General features: G+C 38.6%; 1 protein-coding gene across 3 annotated transcripts in view; it reads left to right on the top strand.

Annotated features, from left to right (window-relative positions):
* Nucleotides 1-17973: 17973 nt before the first annotated feature.
* RIPK1 (receptor interacting serine/threonine kinase 1) overlaps nt 17974-23074 on the top strand; it is a 39403-nt gene continuing 34302 nt past the window's right edge. Inside the window, exons 1-2 of one of the 3 annotated variants that reach the window (XM_034660395.1) lie at nt 17974-18081; nt 18352-18428. The gene's annotated coding sequence lies outside the window, so the exon portion shown is untranslated. Of the gene's footprint in view, nt 18429-23074 lie in introns of all 3 variants that reach the window. The other 2 variants (XM_034660397.1, XM_034660396.1) reach the window with 2 other exon arrangements.

The raw sequence follows: 23074 nt of genomic DNA, 5'->3' as shown, positions 1-23074 counted from the left end.
AAGGTATAGCACAGGGAATGCAGTCAATGGTATTGTAAGAGCATTGTATGGTGATAGATGGTAACTATACTTGTGGTAAGCATAACATATAGAGTTGTGGAATCACTATGTTGTACATGTGAAACTAATGTAACATTGTGTGTCAGCCGTACTTCAATTTTAAAAAATCAAAATATTAGCAACTCAGATCCAGTAAAGTATGAATAACATGAAAAAGTGGGGTTTATCCTAGGCATTCAAGTCTGGTTTAATATTTGAATATCAATGAATGTAATCCATAATACATTAATGAAGAAAAACACATGATGGTATTTATTGACACAGAGAAGTATTTGACAAAATTTAATGTCTATTCACACACACACACACACACACACACACAAATAACATAACCTCTCAACAAGCTTAGAATAGAAAGAAATGGTTTCAGTCTGATAAAGATCATCTAGAAAACTATAGCTAGCATTATACTTTCCCCATAAAATCAGGAATAAGGCAAGGATATCCACTCTCACCACTCTTATTGAACATCATACTGGAAGACCTAGTTAGTGCAATAACACAAGAAAAAAAAACCAAACATACACATTGGAAAGGAAGAAAAAAACTGTCCCTATTTACAGGTTATATGATTGTGTAAATAAAATATTTCAAAGATTCTACCAAAAACATCCTCTAAAACTAATAAGAGTTGGCAAAGTCACAAGATCAACAAGCAAAGACAAATTATATTTTTATATACTAGCAATGTATAATTGTGAACCAAAATTAAAATAACATTTATGATAGATACAAAAATGGAGTAATCTCACAATGCATGTATACAATCTCTGTTGCAAACTATGAATGGCTGATAAAAAATTAAAATAGTTCTAAATACATAGAGAAACACACTGCATTCATAAATTAGGAGAATCAATATTGTAAAGATGTCAATTCTTCCCAAATTTATACACATGCCTAATACAATTTCAATCAAAATCTCCAAAAAATTTTGGTAGATATAGACAAGTTAATTTTAAAATTTCTAGAGAAAAGCAAAGAAGCTAGAATAGTTAAAAATTTTGAACAAGCATACAGTTGGACCCATACTATCCAATTTTAAGACATAGTCTAATGTTACAGTAATAAAGTGTGGTATCGCAAAGGAATACATACAAGAGCAGTGAAAGAGTACAGAGAATAGACTCACACAAGTACAGCTAATTGATTTTTTTTGGCTTTTATTTTTTTTTAAAGATTTTATTTATTTATTTGACAGAGATAGAGACAGCCAGCGAGAGAGGGAACACAAGCAGGTGGAGTGGGAGAGGAAGAAGCAGGCTCATTGCGGAAGAGCCTGATGTGGGGCTTGATCCCACAACGCCGGGATCACGCCCTGAGCCAAAGGCAGACGCTTAACTACTGTGCCACCCAGGCGCCCCATGGCTTTTAAAAATTAATAGACTACAGGTTAGATTTATAGAAAAGCTGAACAGATAGTACAGAGATTCCATATACTCCATGGGCACAGTTTCCCCTATTATCTTAACATTAGTATGGTACAATTGTTACAATTAATGAACCAACACTTGTGGGAATACACAGTGCCTGGATAGACAAAATCTGACTCGTATGTGCCTCCCCGGATGAGATTAATTGAAAAGCAAAGGAGGAGTGCCTAGAACACTGGGCCTCCTTTGAAGTTTCTTGGCTGAAAACAGCCGGATTCTTACTGAGCTCAAGGCTCTCATCTAGGGAGTAAATGTCAAAATTTTGAAGAAAAACAGGCACCTGTGGTAGTCACGTACTTCAAGGACTCCTTGCCTCCTCATCCTTATCACACACTGCCCCACTTATTATCCTGGCCATTAAAGTTACACCCTCCTCCTTGTTTTGCACTTGTGCCCGATATGTTGCTAAGACCCTGATAAAAGTGGAGACAAAGCTTGGCTCAGGGCCTTTCACCACTAGAGCGTCTGGTCGCCAGGCCTCTCCTTTCTCCTACTAAAGTGTCTGGAGTAATCTTTTCATTTGCCGTCTTGGGGTTTGCTTGCCACACCCAACAAACACTGACACATTATTATTAACTGAAGTCCATAGTTTATTCAGATTACCTTGATTTTTACCCCAATATTCACTTTTCTGTTCCAGGATTCCATCTACAATATCATGTTACATTCAGTTGTCACGTCTTTGTAGGCTCCTCTTATCTGTGATAGTTTCTCAGATTCTTATTTTTAATGACCTTGGCAGTTTTGAAGAATACTGATCATGTACATTGTAGGATGTCCCTCTGATGGAATGTCCCTCATATTTAAAATTATGATTAGGGGTGCCTGGATGGTTCAGTCAATTGAGCATCTGACTCTTGGTTTCAGCTCAGGTCATGATCTCAGGGTCATGAGATTGAGCCCCACATTGGGCTCCATGCTTGGCATGGAACCTGCTTAAGATTCTCTCTCTCTCTCTCTCTCTGCCCTTCCCCCACTTTCACTCTCTCTCTCTCTTTCCCTCTCAAATAAATAAATAAATAAAATCTTTTTTTTTTTTAAGATTTTATTTATTTATTTGAGAGAGACAGCCAGCGAGAAAGGGAACACAAGCAGGGGGAGTGGGAGAGGAAGAAGCAGGCTCATAGTGGAGAAGCCTGTTGTGGGGCTCGATCCCATAATGCCAGGATCACGCCCTGAGCCGAAGGCAGACGCTTAACCGCTGTGCCACCCAGGCGCCCCAAATAAATAAAATCTTTAAAAATCATGATTAGATTGGGTTTGGGGTGGAAGATCACAGAGGGAAAGTGTCATTTTCATCACATCATATCAAGGACACATACTATAAATATGACTGTTGGTGTTGACCTTGATCAATGGGATTAGGTAATTGGATTCCATTTCTCCCTTTTTATGCTGTATTATTTGGAAAGAAATCACTTTGTGGAGCTCACACTTAATGAGTGGGGGTTATGCTTCCCATCCTTTAGAATGTAATATCTACAAAATTTGTAGATTGTATTTGGAATTTTCTGCATAAAATATTTGTCTCTTCTCATTTATTTTTTTAATCATTTATTTGTATCAGTATGGACTCATGCATATTATTTTATACTTTGGTTATCATCCAATTATGACATAATCCACGTGTTCTAGCTTCGGGCATTAGGAACTCTTTTAGAAACTTATAAAACTCAACACCCCAAAACCAAATAATAGTTTATATACTTTGGATACTAACCCTTACCAGATATGTCATTTACAAATATCTTCTCCCATTCTGTAAGTTGCCTTTTAATTTTATTGATTGTTTCCTTCACTGTGCAGAAGCTTTTTATCTGATGAAATCCCAATAGTTCATTTTTGGTTTTGTTTCTCTTGCCTCAGGAGACATATCTAGTAAGAAGATTCTACGGCCATTGTCAAAGAGATTATTGCCTGTGTTCTCCTCTAGGATTTTGATGGTTTCCTGTCTAACATTTAGGTCTTTCATCCATTTTGAGTTTATTTTTGTGTAAGGTGTAAGAAAGTGGTCCAGTTTCATTCTTCAGCATGTTGCTGTCCAGTTTTCACAATACCATCTGTTGAAGAGACTATCTTTTTTTCCATGCTTTGTTAAAGACTAGTTGACTGTATAGTTGTGGGTTCATTTCTGGATTCTCTATTCTGTTCCATTGATATATGTGTCTGTTTTCATGCCAGTACCATACTGTTTTGATGACTACAGCTTTGTAATACAGCTTGAAGTTCAGAATTGTGATGCCTCTAGGTTTTCTTCTCTTTTTCAAGATTGCTTTGGGTATTTGGGGTCTTTTGTGGTTCATGAAAATTTTAGTATTGTTTGTTTTAGCTCTGTGAAAAATGCTGGTGGTATTTTGATAGGGATTGCATTAAATGTGTAGACTGCTTTGGGTAGTATAGACATTTTAGCAATATTTGTTCTTCCAATCTATGAGCATGGAATGTTTTTCCCTTTCTTTGGGTCATCTTCAATTTCTTTCATTAGTGTTTTTTAGTTTTCAGAATACAGATCTTTAACCTTTTTAGTTAGGTTTATTCCTACATATCTTATGGGTTTTGGTGCAATTATAAATGGGATCGATTCCTTGTTCTCTCTTTTTGCTTCTTTATTACCGTAGTATAGAAACGCAACAGGTTTCTGTACATTGATTTTGTATCCTGTGACTTCACTGAATTCCTACATCAGTTCTAGCAACTTTTCTGTGGAATCTCTTGGGTTTTCTATATAGAGTATCATGCCATCTGCAAACAGTGAAAGTTTGAGTTCTTCCTTGTTGATTTCAGTGTCCTTTCTTTTTTCTTGTCTGATTGCTGAGGCTAAGACTTCCAGTACTATGTTAAATAACAGTGGTGAGAGTGGACATCTCAGTCGTGTTCCTTACCGTAGAGGAAAAGCTCTCAGTTTTTCCCCATTGAGGATGATATAAGCTGAGGGTTTTTGTACATGGCCTTTATTATGTTGAGGTACGTTCCCTCTAGCCCTTTGTTGAGGGTTTTTTTTTTTTTTTTTTTACAATTTTATTTATTTATTGGACAGAGAGAGACATAGCAAGAGAGGGAACACCAGCAGGGGGAGTGGGAGAGGGAGAAGCAGGCTTCCCACTGAGCAGGGAGCCTGATGCAGGACTCAATCCCAGGACCCCAAGATCATGACCTAAGCCAAAGGCAGATGCTTAACAACTGAGCCACCCAGGCACCCCAGTTGAGGGTTTTATCATAAATGGATGTTGTACTTTGTCATATGCTTTTTCTGCATCTATTGAGAGGATCATATGGTTCTTATCCTTCTTATTTTTCTTACTAATGTGGTGTATCATGTTGATTGATTTGCAAATATTCAACCACCCTTGCAGCCCAAGAATAAATCCCACTTCATCATGGTGAATGATTCTTTTAATGCGTGGTTGGATTCAATTTGCTAGTATTTGGTCAAGAATTTTTGTATCTGGGGCGCCTGGGTGGCACAGCGGTTAAGCGTCTGCCTTCGGCTCAGAGCGTGATCCCGGCGTTCTCGGATCGAGCCCCACATCAGGCTCTTCTGCTATGAGCCTGCTTCTTCCTCTCCCACTCCCCCTGCTTCTGTTCCCTTTCTCGCTGGCTGCCTCTATTTCTGTCAAATAAATAAAATAAAATCTTTTAAAAAAAAAAAAGAATTTTTGTATCCACATTCATCAGGGATATTGACCTGTAGTTCTCTTTTTTAGAGTCTTTGGTTTTGGAATCAAGGTAATGCTGGCCTCATAGAATGATTTTGGAATTTTCCTTCTGGTTCTGTTTTTTGGAATAGTTTGAGAAGAATTGGTATTAACTCTTCTTTCAATGTCTGGTAGAATTCCCCTGGGAAGGCATTTGGCCCTGGACTTTTGTTTGTTGTGAGATTTTTTGATTACTGATTCAATTTCTTTGCTGCTTATCAGTCTGTTCAAGTTTTCTATTTCTTCCTGTTTCAGTTTTGGTAGTTTATATGTGTTTAGGAATTTATCCATTTCTTCCAGATTGTCCAATTTGTTAGCATACAGTTTTTCATAATATTCTTTTTTTTTTTTTTTAAAAACTCATATTTTCATAATACTCTGGATCCTTTTTTTTTTTTTTTAAGATTTTATTTATTTATTCGACAGAGATAGAGACAGCCAGTGAGTGAGAGAGGGAACACAAGCAGGGGGAGTGGGAGAGGAAGAAGCAGGCTCATAGCGGAAGAGCCTGATGTGGGGCTCGATCCCATAACGCCGGGATCACGCCCTGAGCCGAAGGCAGACGCTTAACCGCTGTGCCACCCAGGCGCCCCAGTTTTTCATAATATTCTAATTGTTTGTATTTCTGTGGTATTGGTTGTTATTTCTCTTCCCTCATTTGTGATTTTATTTGGGTCCTTTTTCTTTTCTTTTTGATAAATCTATTTTTAAAAACTTTTTAAATTTTTAAAAAATTTTTTTCAAAGAACCGGCTCCTGATTTCATTGATACTTTTTTTTTGGTTTCTACATCATTTCATTTTTTATTTTAGATTTTCTTTATTTATTTGAGAGAGAGAGCAGCATGAGCAGGAGGGGCAAATGGAGAGGGAGAGAAAGACAATCTCAAGCAGACTCCACACTGAGAATGGAGCCCGATGTGAGGCTCAATCCCAGGACCCTGAGATCACGACCTGAGCTGAAATCAAGAGTCAGAAACTTAACCAACTGCACCACCCAGGTGCCTCTATATCATTTATTTCTGTTCTAATCTTTATTATTTCCCTGGATAAAGTCCCCTACTAATATTGTATTATTGTCAATTTCTCCCTTTACGTATGTTAATATTTGCTTTATGTATTTAGGTGTTCCAATGTTGGGCACATAGATATTTACAATTGTTACATATCTTGTTGGATTTATTCCCTTATCATTATGTAGTGCCTTTCTTTGACTGTTACAGTCTTGGTTATAATGTCTATTTTGTCAAAATATTGCATTACCACTCAGGCTTTTTTTCCCCCTCCATTTCTGTTTACATGGAATATCTTTTCCCATCTTTTCACTTTTAGTCTATGTGTCTTTAGGTCTGAAGTGAGTGTCTTATAGGCAGTATATAGATGGTCTTGTTTTTTCACCCATTCCGCAACCCTATATCTTTCAATCGGAACATTTAGACCATTTACATTTAAAGCAATTATTGATGGGTATTTACTTATTCATATTTTGTTAATTGTTTTCAAGTTGTTTTGGTAGTTCTCTGTTCCTTTCTTCTTCTCTTCCTCTTTTTTGGTGATTGATGACTTTCTGTAGTGTTATTCTTGGCCTTCTTTCTCTATATTTTTTGTGCATTTATTATAGGTTTTGGGTTGTAGGTTACCATGAGATTCATATATAACATCCTAAGAATATAGCACTTTATATTAAGTTGATGGTTACTTAAGTTTGAATGCATTCTTAAAGAGCTTCTTTTTAGCCCCACCTCCACGTTTTATGTATATGTTGTCATATTTTAAATTTTTTTATTCATAATTTTCTTACTTTCAATTTTGACCTTTTTTCTCACTTGAAGAACCCACTTTAACATTTCTTTCAAGGCTGGTTCAGTGGTGATGAACTCCTTGAACTTTTTTTTGGTCTGGGAAACTCATTATTTCTCCTTCAATTCTGAATGATAACCTTACCAGGCAGAGTATTCCTGGGCGTAAAGTTTTTTCTTTCAGTACTTTGAATATATCATTCCTCTCCTTTCTGACCTTCAAAGTTTCTGCTGAAAAATCAACCGATAGCTTTATGGTGTTTCCTCTCTGTGTAACTATTTGCTTCTCTCTTACTGCTTTTTAAATTCTCTCTTTATCTTTAATCTTTGACATTTTAATTATTATGTGTCATGGTGTAGACCTCCTTGGGTTCATCTTGTTTGGAAATCTCTGTGATTCCTGGAACTGAATGTCTGTTTCTTCTCTCGGGTTAAGGAAGTTTTCAGTTATTATTTCCTCGAATATGTTTTCTGACGCTTTCTCTCTATTTTCTCTTTCTGGGAACTCTATAATGTGAATGTTTGTTCACTTGATGTTGTTCAAGATATTCCTTAATATATCCTTATTTTTAAAAATTCTATTTTCCTCTTGCTTTTCAATTTGTGTCCTTCCATTACCATGTCTTCCAGATTGCCGATTCATTCTTCTGCATCTGTTAACCTACTGCTGATTCTCTCTAGTGTATTTTTCATTTCAGTTACTGAATTCTTGAATTCTAATTGGTCTTTTTAAATATTTTCTCTCCTTGCTAAAATTCTCACTGAATCCTTTCATTCTTCTTTCCAGTCTGGAGGACATCTTTATGATCATATCTTTAAACTCTTCATCAGACATAGTGCTTATCTCTGTTTCATTTAGTTCTTTTTCTGAGGTTCTGTCTTATTCTTCCATTTGAAGCATATTCCTCTGTCTCCTCATTTTGCTTGACTTCTTGTTTTTGTTTCTATGATTTAGGTGAGACAGCTACTTCTCATAAACTTGAAGGAATGGTCTTGGGTATAGTTGTTCCTAGTGTTGACTGTGTGTGCCTGATTACTTTGCTGGCTCGCTGGAGCTGTGGCTGGCATGGACTGGGGGTCCTGGGCCAATTCATGTTGGGGCTACCTGTGGTTTGGCCAGAGCTGAAGTGGATGTGGGCCAGGGTGTTTCCAAAGCTCCCTGTGCAGAGAGTTACCTGGCAGGACAGCTGAAGCTGAAGTGGGTGCAAGTCAAGAAGTCTCAAGTCTCTCCATGCAGAGGATGCCCTAATGGAACAGGTGAAGTAGGCAAGGTCAGGGTGGCCTTTGGGCTTTTTGCACATGGACACCCTTGTAGGACAGCTAAAACTGAAGTCGGCATGGGCTAGGGCAATCCCTAGGCTCTTTGTATAGAGAATGCTCTGGCAGGACAGCTGAAGCCAAAGTGGGTGCAAGCTGGGGGCTTCTGCAGCACTCTGCAAGGAGCTGACTGGAGCAAAGACAGGGCATAGGCCAGGTGGCAACAATATCCCCCACCCAGGGGGCAAAGTGCCCTCTTCTTGATTCTATGCTCACTTGGACTCTATAAATCTTTGAGAGTTCTATAAAATTGATAATTTTTGCCTGTTTTAAAATTGTGTGTATGTGTGTGTGTGTACAAGAACCTAGAGCTTCTTACTCTGTCATTTTCCTGATATCATTCCAGATGGAATTCTTATGCTTGCTTCTCTATAGGTAAGATTCTTTCTTCTTTCTTTCCCTTTCTTTCTCTTTCTTTCTTTCTTTCTTTCTTTCTTTCTTTCTTTCTTTCTTCTTTCTTTTTCCTTTCTTCCTCTTCCTTCCTTCCTTGAGCACAGAGGCTCCCTCCCCTTTCTGTTTATCTTCTGATATCTGCCGGCAGAATCGCGGCTCCTGCTTCATACCTCGAGACCAACCACCGGAGATATTCTGTTTGTAGAGATCCAGATATATCTTCTTACATCTCAGGCTGATTTTGTGGGTGTTCAGAATGGTCTGGTAGACATCCAGCTCAATTCAGGGGATCAGTTGAAATACTGTCCCCTACTCCTCTACCACCTATTTTCCTCTCCCTATCATGAACAAATCTTGAATTTTTAATCAACCCTTCCTGTTATCTTTTGAGATAATGGGATTTTTTTATTCTTCTGTAATGTGGTAAATTACTCTGATTTTTGGATGTTAAAATAGCATTGCGTTTATGAAATAAAACCTACTTGGTCATAATGTATTATTTTATTAATATGTCTCTAAATTCAATTTGATAATATCCAATTTAGGATTGCTTGCACCTATGTTAATGAGATATATTGTAATGTAATTTTCTTTTCTAGTGCTGTCCTTGTCAGGTTTGACTGCACGTTTAAGCTGCCCTTACTAAAAACTTTTGAGAAGTTTCCTTTCTTATTCTCTAGAAAAGCTTGTGTAGAATTTGCACTATTTCATCTTCAGTGGTTAGAAAAACTTACCAGCGAAGTCATCTGGGTGTGGTATTTTCGATTTTTAAAGATACATTCAATTTATTCAAGAGATATAGGACTATTCTAATGTTCTATTTCTTCTTAGATCAGTTTTGACAAGTTATATTTTTCATGAAATTTCTCTATTTCATCTACACTGTCAAATTAATGGCATAAGATGGTTAATAGTAACCCCTTATTTTCTTCCCAATGCTTTAAAATTCTGTATTGATGTCATCTTTTGCATTTCTAATATCAGTGGGTTCTCTCTCTCTCAACAGGGTCAGTCTTGCTCAGGGGTTAATTTTAATCTTTATAAAGGATCAACTTTTTCTTGATTTCTACTTTTGTATATTTGTTTTTATTTCAATGATTTATTCTCTTATATGTATTAGAACCTTACTATATTTTCTTTAATTTGCTGTTGTATTCTTCAGATTTTTGAGGTGAAAACTCAAATAATTGATTTTCAACCTTTCTTATTTTATAATGCATTCATTTAGAGGCCAAAATACCCCCTTAAAACACTGACTTGGCTTCAAATCACACACACACACACAAATGATATACATATTTTTATTATTATTTAGTTCAAAACATTCTGTAATTTTTAAAAAAGATTTTATTTATTTGTTAGAGAGAGAGAGCACAAGCAGGCAGAGTGGCAGGCACAGGGAGAAGCAGGCTCCCCACTGAGCAAGGAGCCCAATGTGAAACTCAATTCCAGGACCCTGGGATCATGACCTGGGCCAAAGGCAGGCACTTAACTGAGTGAGCCACCCAGGCATCCCTCTGTTATTTTAATATTTTCTTGGTCCATTAGCTATTTAGAATTGTGATGCTTAATTTCTGAGTATTTGGGGACTTTCTGGTTATCGTTCTGTTATTGGTATCTAGTTTAATTTTACTGTAGCCAGATAACATATCCACATGCCTTCAATCCTTAGAAATTTGAGATTGCTTTATTATGCAGGAAATTGTCTGTTTTGGTAAATGTTTCATGTGTACTTAGAAGAATGAATATTCTGCAGTTGTTAAATTTAGTTTTCTATATATGTCAATTGAGTCTGTTTTGGTTATTCAAATATTTCTGTATCTTTACTGATTTTTTGGTCTGCCTTTTCTATCCATTACTGACAGGAGTTTGTTAAAATATCCAACTATTACTTTAGGTCTATTTCTTATTTTTGTTCTGTTAATATCTTTTTATGTTATAAGGCACATACAAATTTAGAATTATGATATATTCTCATCAAATTGACTATTTTATTGTTACACAACAACTTTTCCTTTAAATTCTATTTGGCCTGCTATTAGAATAGTTATGCCTACTTTTTTCTAGTTGGTGTTTACATCATATATCTTTTCTATTACTCTACTTTCAGACTTTCAGTCCATATATTTAATATGTGGCTCTTTTAAACAATGTATAATTGGGTTTTGTATTTTTCTTCACATTACACTTTTAATTGGAGTGCTTAAACTATTTACACAAAATACTATTATTGACATAATTGAATTTAAGTCTACCACATTGCCCTTTGCCATCTATTTGTCCCATCTGTCTTTATTCCTTTATTTCTCATTCCTCATCTCATTTCGGATTCCTCAAAAGTTTTATATTATTGTATTTCTACCATATTAGCTTTTTACTTATACATTCTTGTATTAATCTCATAGGAATTAAACTACTTATTTTGCAATATGTCTTCCAGAAATTAGTATTTAACCATGTCATAAACAATGCTAGAAACGAAAAACAGTTTAATTCTATTTTCTCAACTCTAACCTTTTTGTACTAGTTATCACATATTTCATTTCTACCTAGGTTTTAAAGCCAACAAGTCATCATCATCATAATTGTTTTAAACATTCAATATTTATATTTATCCACATATATTTACCCTTTCCAGTGTGCTTTTTTACTTCCTATCATTCTGTGCTCTCTTTGAGATCATTTTCTTTCAGCCTATAGAAACTCCTTTAGTATTTCTTGTAATGCAGCTCTCTGGCAGTAAATCTTCTAAGCTCTAGTTGTCTGGAATGCATATTTTCTTTCATTTTTGAATGACATTTTACCTAGCTACAGAATTTTAGGTTGGAATCAAGGCATTTTTTTTTCCTATCAACATATTAGAGGACAATTCATTGGCTTCAATTTCTGCTGAAAAATCAGCCATCTGTATTCCTGTTACTGTCTTAAATGTAATATGTCTTTTCCCTCTGGCTATTTTTAAGATTTTCTTTTTGCTTTTATTTTCAGCCAACTTTTCTGTGTCTAGATGTGGTTTTCTTTGTATTTATCCTGTATGGGTTTACAAAGTTCTTTGAATGTGTTGTTTAATGCTTGACAATTAAATTTGGAACATTTTTGGTCAGTAATTTTTCATATATTTCTCTTATCCCATTCTCTCTCTAGTATTTCAATAGTATAAATATTTGACATTTTTGTCATGTTCCATATATCTCTTGTACTTTTCCCCCCTATTTCCATTTATTTTCACTTCTGTTTTTCACTCTGGATATTTTTACTGTCTTCTCTTCCACTTCCCTAATCCTTTGCTCTTATCTGATATTGATCCCATCCATTTGTTTTTTTTTAGATTTTATTTTTAGAGAGAGGGAGCATGAGCAGGAGGGACAGAGGAAGGGGGAAAGAGAATCCCAAGCAGACTCAGCACTGAACACAAAGCCCGATGAGGGGCTCGATCTTATGACCCTGAGATCATGACCTGAGCCCAAACCAAGAGTTGGACACTTAACTGACTGCACTACCCGGGCAGCCCTATCCATCCATTTGATTTATCTACAAATATAGTGTTTTTCAGGTTCTAGAATCTCCATTTGGCTTTCTTTTAGACAGCTTTCAGATTTTGGGTGAGATTCTTCATCTTTTCATCAATGTTTAAAATATTCCTCGTAATTATTTTGTAAAGACTTTATTTATTTGAGAGAGAAAGAGCGCACAAGCAGGGAGAGTGGCAGGCAGAGGGAGAGGGAGAAGCAGTCTCCCCCTAACAGGGAGCCCGATGCGGGGCTCAATCCCAGGACCTTGGGATCATGCCCTGAGCCGAAGGCAGATTCATAACCGACTGACCACCCAGGTGCTTCTCATCATAATTATTTTAGTTCCTATCTGATTATTCAATATCTGAATCACCAGTGATGCCATTTCTCTTGTGTTTTCCTCCTGTTTTTTTAAAAGTTCTATTATTTTTAAGCATGTTTCACAACTTTTTATTGGATGCCAGATATTATGAAAATGTGTAGAAATACAGAATAGTGTTATCTAGCTTCAAAAAGTGTTCTCCAGCAAGCACATAGTTTACCAGCAAATTACCATGGTCCTGTTTAGACGGATTAAAGCTGCGCTTTGTTAGAGCCGGATTATTTCAACTTTGACCTTATTCTTGGGTCATGTTCTTACTTCAAGGTAATTGTTATAGAGTGAATTGTATGTTCCCCACCCCAAATCATATATTGAAGGCTTAACCCCCAATCTAATGGTACTTAGAGATGGGGACTTTGGGAGGTAATTAGGTTTAGATGAGGTCATGAGGATGGAACCTTCATGTGTGCCTTTGTAAGAAGAGACACCATAGAGCTTGCTTTCTCTCCACAAGTGCACAAAGAAGAGGGCATGCAAACACATAGCAAGATGGTGGCCACTAACAATGCAGGAAGGGAGATCTTTACCAGAAACTGACCATGCTGGCATCCTCATCTCAGACTTCCAGCCTCCAGAACAGTGAGAAAATAAATGCATATTGTTTTAGCTACCCAGTCTATGGTATTTTGTTTTAGCATTCTGGGCAGGCTAAGGCAAGTATGGTCCTGACTCCTAGGGCCTGTCACTTCTATGATAAAGTAATGGAAAGCCTAGTGTGTTTTCCAAGGCCCAGTCAGCTTGGCAGGACTTGAACTCTTCTAACCTCTATCTCCCTAGCACTATGAAGCTGCTGAAAACCCTGCTCAGCTTTTAGCCTCTGGTCTGCTCTTGCCTGCTGGGTTTCTTGGAGTCTGTCCCTACATATGCATAGTTTAGTCATCAGCCAATCACTGGAGTGCAATATCAATGGATAATTTTGCGATCACTTCTTTATCGTTCCCTCCTGAGATTTTGCTCTTCAAGTTCCAAGCTCTGACAACCTCAGTGAGACTGCTACTTTCTGCTTAGGTTCTATTATCGCATGCATAGAATTAGATATACCCCCAGAGAAAAAGCAAGGAAATTAGCTTTCCAATGCCTTAAGTCATTTTATATATGTTGTCCATTTTCCATTATTGTTTTCAAAGGAAGGACTCATTCTGAACGTTCTGTGAAGACCAGAATAGGAAGTTCTGTGGAGACCAGAATACTCGTATTTTAAGATTCAACCTAAATGTGACTTCCTTTGTGAAGTTTTTCCTGATTCTTTCGTTCTAGAATTATCTCAGGTGGAACTTTTTCTGTTGCCACAGAACCTGGCACATACCTCTATTACTCTTACTAGATAAGGTTTATGGAACAATTGCCTCTCTAAGGGACTCCCCTATCAATTTCATTCTGTTTTCTGAAAAATTCCTTTAAAGATCTTATTGTATTCACAGTGTCTCATTTTTCTCCCCATCTCCTCCAACTTTTCCTTGAATGTACTCCAAATTGCTTTTGCTCCCACCATACCACTAACATATTATTGTGGTCATTGACAATTTCCATGTTATCAAATCCAATGGTGAATTCTCAGGCCACATCTTACTTATTTGCAGCAACTGGCACAAGTGATCACTCTTAAGGATGCCCCCCTGACCTGGTTTTCAAACCCTACCTTCCTAGTGGCTCCTCTTCATCTCAACCTCTAAACATTGTAGAACCTCAGGGCCTATTCCCCAGACCTCTCCTCTTTTCTGTCAACATTCCCTCCCTTGAAGATCTTGCCTCTTAGTTTTAGATACCATCCATGTGTTGATTATCCTAATTTCTATTTCCTACCTGGACTTCTTCCCTGAACTCCATACTCACATATCCATCTACCTACTTGACATCTTCACCTGGGCACTTAATAGATATCTCAAATTTTAACATGCTCAAACAGAGCTGCCGATATTTCCACCAACCTGCTGTTGTCACTACTCTTTCTCTTCTCCATCAGCAACTCTGTCCTTCCAATTACACTCAGAACTTCTGGTTTCCTCCTCATTTCCCATACCCTGTTTCTGATCTCCAAGCCAATCTTCACTTCCACCTTCATATTTTATCTAGAATCTGACAATTCTTTGCTATCTCCATTGCTATCATTCTCATTCCTTATCCTGTCAACATTACTGTAATAACCTTCAAACTTGTCTTTCTACTTGTTCTTGTTCTTTTTATTTTTTAAAAAGATTTTATTTATTTCTTTCAGGGAGAGAGCAAGTAAGCAAGCAGGGGGAGGGGCAGAGGGGAGAGAATCTCAAGAAAACTCCATGCTGAGCATGGAGCCTGATGCGGGGCTTGATCTCACAATCCTGAGATCATGACCTGAGCCCAGATCAAGAGTTAGACTCTTGGGGCACCTTTGTGGCTCAGTTGGTTAAGCTTCTGACTCTTGATTTCAGCTCAGGTGCTGATCTCAGGGTTGTGAGAGCAAGCCCTGCTTCGGGTGCCACACTCAGCAGGGAGTCTACTTGAGATTCTCTCTCCTTCTCCCTCTGCCCCTCCCCACCCCACATGCTCTTGCTCTAAAATAGATAAATAAATCTTAAAAAAAAAAAAAAGACTCAGATGTTTAACCAACTGAACCATCCAGGTGCCCCTGTTCTTGTTCCTTTTAGTGTATTTTCAACTCAGCATCAAAAATGATCCCATTATAATTTAGAGCATGCTTGTCTTCTGCACAAAACCCTTCAATGACTCCATAATTCAGAGTAAAAGGCAAACTTCTTTAAATCACTTACAGAGCCTCACTTTGTCTCCCCTGCTCCCTACCTAACTTTTCTGACCTCATCCTCTATTACTACTTTTTATCTTGTTCCTTTCCAGGCACCTCCTTTCCATGTGCCCATCTCTGAGCCTTTGTCCTTGCTTTTCCCTAAAATATCCTCATGGCTTCTTCCCTCACTTCCTTTAGTTATTTACTCAATTATCACCTTTGCACCTGGTCATCCATCTAATACCATGATCCACTCCCCATACATACATGCACATCTCCAATCCAACTTTGGTGCTCTCTTTTCTCTCTTAGCACTTACCACTAACATACTACATAGTTTCCTCATTCATTCATCTCTCCCACTACCATGTAAGCTCCACAAGGGTAGATATTTTTGATTTATTCACAACTGAGTCTTTAGTGTTTGCAAAGGTGCTCTGTAAATATTTATTGAACGAATGAATGCCTTTTTGTATCACTTGTATCTACCATAAGATATTCTTATATCTAGTACCTGTTTAGCATACATTAGTCAGAAATGTTTGTTGAATAAGGACCCCTTTCATCTTTTTTATAGGTATTTTAAAAATAAACAAGTTTTTTTTTGTTTTAGTTTCAAAGCAAAATTAGGTGGAAAGAGCAGAATGCTCCTGCGTATTTTACCTCCCCCCGACCCACAAAGACACAGACTATCCTGCCATCAACATTCTGCACCAGCGTGGCATATGTGTTAATAATCAGTCAACCAACACTGACAACAGTTTCATGCAAAGTTCATAGTTCACATCTGGTTTCACTCTTTTTGTTGTACTTTACTTTTGTGGGTTTTGATAATATATAATGTATTCACCAATATAGCATTATACAGAATAGTTTTGCTGCCCTAAAAATCCTGTGCTCCACCTCCCTGCAAACCTGACAACCCCTGATTTTTATCTTTACTGCCTCTATACTTTTGCCTTCTCCAGAATGTCATATAGTTGGAATCATGTATCATGTAGCTTTTTCAGATTAGCTTTCACCTAGAAATAATCACTTAAGCTTCCTTCATGCCTTTTCATGGCCTGATGGCTCTTTTATTTTTTTTTAAGTGACTAATATTCCATTGTATGGATGGACAACTGTTTTTGCATATTCGCCTACTGAAAAACATCTTGGTTGACTTCAAGTTTTGTCAATTAGGAATAAATGTGCTATAAACATTCATGTCAAACTTTTGTATAGATATAAGCTTTCAACTTACTTGGGTAAATACCAAGGCATGTGGTTTCTGGACCATATGATATGGTAAGATTATTTTCAGCTTTTAATGCCCAACTCTCTTCCAAAGCGGATGTACCAATCTGCACTCACACCAACAATGAATGAGAATTCCTCTTGCTCCACATCCTCACCAACATGTATCATGAGTCTTTTAGATTTTAGCCATTCTAATAGGTATTTAGTAGCATCTTGTTTCAAATTTACAATTCCCTAATGACCTATAATACTGAGCACCTTTTCATGTGTTTGTCATCTATATGGTGAGGTGTCTGTTCAGATCTGTTGCCCATTTTCTAATCGGGTTACTCCTTTTTTTATTGTTGAATTTTTAGTATATTTTGGATAACAATCCTTTATCAGATGTCTTGCAAATATTTTCTCCCAGCTTGTGGCTTCTTATTCTCTTGAAGCATATGTTTGACCCCTGAATACAAGGGTTAGAGGCACCCACCCCCACACAGTTGAAAACTGACATATAACTTCTGACTCCCCAAAAAACTTTTTTTTTAAAGATTTTATTTATTTATTTGACAGAGATAGAGACAGCCAGCGAGAGAGGGAACACAAGCAGGGGAATGGGAGAGGAAGAAGCAGGCTCATAGCAGAGGAGCCTGATGTGGGGCTCGATGCAGACGCCTAACCGCTGTGCCACCCAGGCGCCCCCCCAAAAAACTTTATTAATAGCCTACTGTTGACTGGAAGTCTTACACTAACAGTCAATTTAACACATATTTTATGTCATATATATATATACACACACATATATATACTGTAACAAACTAGAGAAATGTAAATGTTCAAAATGTCATGAGGAAAATACATTTACAGTACTCTACTGTATTTACTGAAAATATCCATCTATAAGTGGTCCCGTGCAGTTCAAATCCCTGGTGTTCAGTGGTCAAGTGTGTCTCTTTCAACAGTATGTAATCATGCTATGTATAATTTGCTTTCTAATATAACACTTTGGCATTTCCCATTTTGCTTGAGACTTCCCAATCACCATTCTAAAGGGCTGCATCAAATCACATTTCTTCCTCCACAGCTCCACCGAGCGGATTTTATTATGCCCACTTCACAGGTGAAGGGAGATAAGAGGATGGTAATTTGCCTAAGGTTGTAGGGTTGATAACGCAGAGTTCACAGTGGGAGTTGGGGGGAGTGGTGGAATCTACCAGTGCTTACCCCGAGGCCAAGCTGCTTCTCCCCAGCGGCGGCGTTTTCTAGGACGAGGTAACATATCCTCTTTTGACCTCCCAGCTGACTTTAAAACAAAGTAAAGCCATGATCCTCTGGGTGACATCTCCGGAATTTAAAATCTGGGTGCAAGGCCCGGTTGGCCGCGGGGCAGGCGCTCTCCTCCTACCGGATTCCGGAGCCTGCGGAGGCGGAGCGAGCAGTCCACGCCCTCTCCCCGGCCCCAGCACCCTCACTCGATACCCAGAGGGCGCGGACATCGGACCAAGCCTCCCGGAGCGCGGCGGTCCTGGCGGGCCCACATCTGCAGGTGCGCCAGCCCGCCGTCCCGCCGCAAGGAGGGAGCCCGGGTCGCGCGGCCAGACGCGCACTGACCAGCGGGGCCCACAGAGCCGGGCGCGGAAAGCGCGCAGAGGAGCGGCCACTCTGCGGCTCTGCCTCCCCGAGCCCGACGAGCTCTGTGCCCGGAGACCCCCGCGGCAGGCTCGGGCGTCCGCCCCCTGCCTGTCCCGGCGAGGCTGTCGCGGCGTCGGAGTAATTCCGGACTCTCCCACCGCTGCTTGTTTCCTTCCTTACCCAGGCCTCGGGGAGTTTGCCGCGGAAACGAAAGTAAATAACTGGGCGCGTCTGCGCGGAGGCAGCGGCTACCACATCCAGGTTCGCCAGGGACCAGCTTCCAGGCCGGGGTGGGGTTTCCTGATTAGGCGGGCGGGCGGTGGGCGGGGACGGCGTTCACCGGAAGTCTAGCAGTGACTGGGCCTTTCGGTTGGTGGGCGGGGCTCGCGGCGGTGGGGAAGTTGAGCTGTGGGAAAGGCGTCGGTATTCCCGGAAGTAGGGCGGCAGGCTGGGCGCGTGGAGTTTCACTGAGCCCGCTGCAGGACTGTCAAAAGCCCCGCTGCGCTCCTTTCTCACCAGATGTTTCTCACCAGGTGTTAACTCCGTCGGAGGGCGCAGACCTACCCTCGGGCCAGGAGGACGGTGTGGCGTTGTTTCGTAGCGATGATGAGTTTTATTGCAGTATCATTAAGATAACGGTGGCGCAAGCTCTTGTCATAATAGGATTATGTACTGGTCCTGCGCTGGGACTGCTTACCAAGCCTTTGAAACGGCTTTTACTCTTGCCCTTGGGGCCTCGCGCGCACGGGTCGCAGAGAGAAAGCATTTTGCAAAGCATTTCCGCATAATCTTAATGTGAGCTGGCAAATGGAAGAGTTCACTGCTACAGCGATAGAAAGGATGCATGTCATAACAATAGGAGACGTCTTAGGTAGTCAGTGGCGTTTAATTTTCCGAAGTACTAAAGAATCTCGCAGGGTTTGAGGAGGTTAAGCTACATCCTCCTTTCCTAAGCATTTGACAAAACCCCACCGATGGAGGGCGGAGGCGGTTATGTCTTTGTCTCTTGTTAATCATTTGGCTCTTCTTTGCCCTGAGCTCTTGTTTATCTTGGACAAAGCCCAAGACTGTTATATTAAACCAACTTTTCAGAAATCCTTTGGTCTTTAGACTATATTAATTCTTCCCTTGATTTACACCTGAGGAAATCGAGGCACAAGTAAACTTTGGAACGTAGAGTGACTTAGTCGTTGATCTGCATTTTGTAAACACCAGGTAGGTGCCAGAGGAAGGAGGAAATTATAGTCGATTAAATATGTGGGAAACTGCAGCTCTTCTAAACACAAAAAGTGAAGACTAAGTTTGTTTAATATTTAGGGTGTATCAGGCGCCTGAGTGGCTCCGTCGGTTGAGTCTCTGCCCTTGGCTCTGGTCATGATCCCAGAGTCCTGAGATCCAGTCCTGCACAGGGCTCCCTGCTCAGCGGGGAGTCTCCTTCTCCCTCTGCCCCTCCCCCCTGCTCATGTGCTTGCTCTCTTTCAAAAAAATGAATAAAATATTTTAAAAAATAAATAAAATTTAGGGTGTATCATTACAGTTATTGCCAATAAAACAGTAATAATGATTAACTTTAATTTTCATTTTCCTCTTCACTATATTGTGCCGCAAAGATATGTTGCACTTTTTGGGGGGACGGGTAGGAGCAGAGGGAGGGAGAATCTTAAGCAGGCGCCACGTCTAGTGGAGCCCCATACAGGGCTCATTCTCACAACCCTGAGATCGTGACCTGAGCCAATGAGTCAGGCCCCCAACCAACTTAATCACCCAGGCTCCCTAATATGTTGCACTTTTAATAATGTAAATATAAGCGTCTGCCTTCGGCTCAGTGGTATTCAGACCCACATCAGGCTCCTCCACTGGGAGCCTGCCTCTTCCTCTCCCACTCCCCCTGCTTGTGTTCCCTCTCTCGCTGGCTGTCTCTCTGTCAAATAAATAAATAAAATCTTTAAATAAATAAATAAATAAATTTTTAAAAATGTAAATATTAATGAGAATCAAGAAAAATTCCTAAAATATCAACTTCCAAAATGGCAAACTACTATTTGGTGCTTATTAATCCATAATATGTTAATACCACCAATATGATCTGGAATTTGAAAAAATATATATAGGTTCCCATGCTTTGGTTGTATGTTATACTCTGGCAAAAATGATTGACTGCATTAACCTGTAAAATACTGATTTTGAACCACATATTTTGTTATGTTTTTAGAATTTAGTCTGTGCATTCCCCATGTTTCTGACTGTAGCTTATTCATTTAATATAGGCGAGCAAGGCTGTAAGGTTGAGTCTTTGAACGGGACTTTAACAAAGATTATAGTTTGCTATCAAGAGAAGTTGCATGTGTTAGTGAATTGATAGTGGAAGTTTGAATGAAAAACAAAGGTTCAGTGCCAGGATCTGCCACTTTAGGTGAATCATTTAATTACAGATTTTAGTTTCTTTATTTCTAAATTGGAATGATAAGAATAAAACTTACTTCATGGGGTCATATATGTTAGTGTATGTGATAATACCTGGTTGAACTCCTCCAGTCCTGTCCTTTGCTCTTCATTTGGTTCTTCCTTACTCAGAGCTCTTGTTTATTTGGGGCAAAGCATTAAGCCATTATAATCAAAGAACCTTCGAGAAGTCCACATTGGATACTTGAGTAAAATCAGAGTTCTATTAGCAGGGGAAAGGAAGGCAATGACAGGTAGGCAACTGACGTTTTCTGATTCTTGATGTATGATCATCATTGAAAAATTGAAAAAAATAGTCTTCCGTCACTGAAAGGTAAGTATGAATATTTTTAAAGTCGTTTTAAGACTTTTTTTTATTAAAGTGTAACATAATCACTGGGTAATGCACTTTTCATAATTGTACAGCTTTATGAGGTATCACAAAATGAACATTACCCAGGTTAAGAAATAGAACATTGCCATCATCCCTGAAGCCTCTTGTGCCTCTGTCTTCTCATTCACTATCTCTTGTCTTCTATCTTATAGTAACCACTATCCTACCTGTTAATATCAGAAATTAATTCTGCCTTTATTCGTGGTATTATTATTTATTATTTATTTGTATTTCCCCTAGTTTTATTGAGGTATAATTGACAAAATCGAATATAGATGTGAGTATTTTGATATATAGACTTACCCTTCCTTAGAAGAAATTTTAGAAAGTTGTGAAATTTCTTGAAATTTTCGATTAATTTCAGTGGACAAAATTTGCTTTCCTGAGTCCCTGAATTAACATCCGTTTATGAAAAAAACAGTAAGAAATCCCATTAAAATGGACACGATTACATTATTAGTTGAAATTAGTTATCGTAAGATGATATAAGAGGGCAGTGTGCTTTCATTAACTACTCTGTAACGTGGCTTTATAGTGTTGTTTTCTGCCTGTCTACATTCAGTGTTTTTGTGACTGTTGGGTATCTAAACCACTCACAAGACCTTCCTAAGATATTCAGTGCTTATAAAGTTGAATTCTTCATGGGGAAAAAAGGAGCAAAAGCAGTAAAAGCAAAAGAAATCACTGGGAACCATGCAGGAGGTGCGTAAGATAAAGGTCAGACTAATCCAACAAACTGCAAGACTGAGAGCAGAACTGATTTGGGTTAGGAGCCAACTTCACAAAGTGCAGTGGAATCACCAGGAGGCCTCCTTCCTTGAGGTCCGTCATGCTGATGGGAGGCACTGCAAATCCTGGTTGGTCCTGGCAAATTCCAGGAGACAAGACCTTGGCTGAAGGAGAGAGAGCAAGTAGAACTCCTCAAAAGAAAGTTGAAATCTTTAACTCAGATGGCATATTTTACAGTTAATAATGCCTTCTTATTTCTTTACACTGTCTGTGAACCTTTTTGTAAAAGGTCATACACAATAGTATTTTAGAAAACTTCTAGATGTAATTCAGAGTATGGATGGGCTGTGACTTATTTTCTGTGTATGTAAATTGTTTTTATATGTTTTTGCTGTTCTGTGTAATGTTGCCAGGACTATTGTAGTAAATAATCTGTCTCAGCATCTCTGATTTGATTAAAGAAATACTGAGTGAAGTAATTATTGTCTTTAAGAAATAAGTTTTATTACAAATGTAATTTATGCTTATTTTAGGAAATTTGGAAAATGTAGAAGTGTACAGAAGAAAGTAAGAATCACCGTACTATCCAAATATAGTCCTTGCTAACATATTGGTGTCTTCTATCTTTGTGTGTGTGTGTGTGTATCTATATGTATATATAGCCATCTACCTGTAAATATATTTTTTATTTTTACCTATAATTTTGAAGGGTTATATAACATTCCATCTTTGAATGTCCTGTAATTCATTTAACTGTATCCTTTATTTTTGGGCAACTAAGTATTTCTTTTTAAAAAATAATTATCCATTTAATGATCAACTAGGATGTATGGAGTCTTCATGGTTTCCTATATATAATATCATGTCTTCTGCAAATAGAAACAGCTTAGCTTTTTTCTTTCCAATTTGGATACCTTTTATTTCTTTTTCTTGCCTAATTGCTCTGGCTAGGACTTCCAACATTATGTTGAATACAAATGGCAAGAACGGGCATCCTTGTCCTGTTCCTGATCAGTGCTTAGTACAAAACCTGCCATATGTCCGGTTTTGTCCTAGGCACTACAGGCAGTATACAAGATAGTTTCCTGCCTCCTGTGTGATTAATTAGAAATAGTTCTCAAATTACAGCTATCTTAACTGTTTTAAGGGAGAAATAAAGGGTGCTATGAAAATGTCTAATGGGAAAACCTAGGATGGCTTCCTTGAGGAAATGACATTTCATTGAGACCTGAAGGATGATGATGAGCCAGGAGAAGAGTGTGCCCTTAGAGGGTTGTAGGGGAGAGTGGAACAAATTACTCTATCTCCTCCACCCTGCGATTCTCACAAGAGTGGATCAGTA

The sequence above is a fragment of the Ailuropoda melanoleuca genome, chromosome 5 (assembly GCF_002007445.2).
Source record: "Ailuropoda melanoleuca isolate Jingjing chromosome 5, ASM200744v2, whole genome shotgun sequence".
In the NCBI taxonomy this organism is placed as follows: Eukaryota; Metazoa; Chordata; class Mammalia; order Carnivora; family Ursidae; genus Ailuropoda; species Ailuropoda melanoleuca.
The sequence above is the reverse complement of the archived record's forward strand: the minus strand, read 5'-3'. Positions and strand labels throughout refer to the sequence as shown.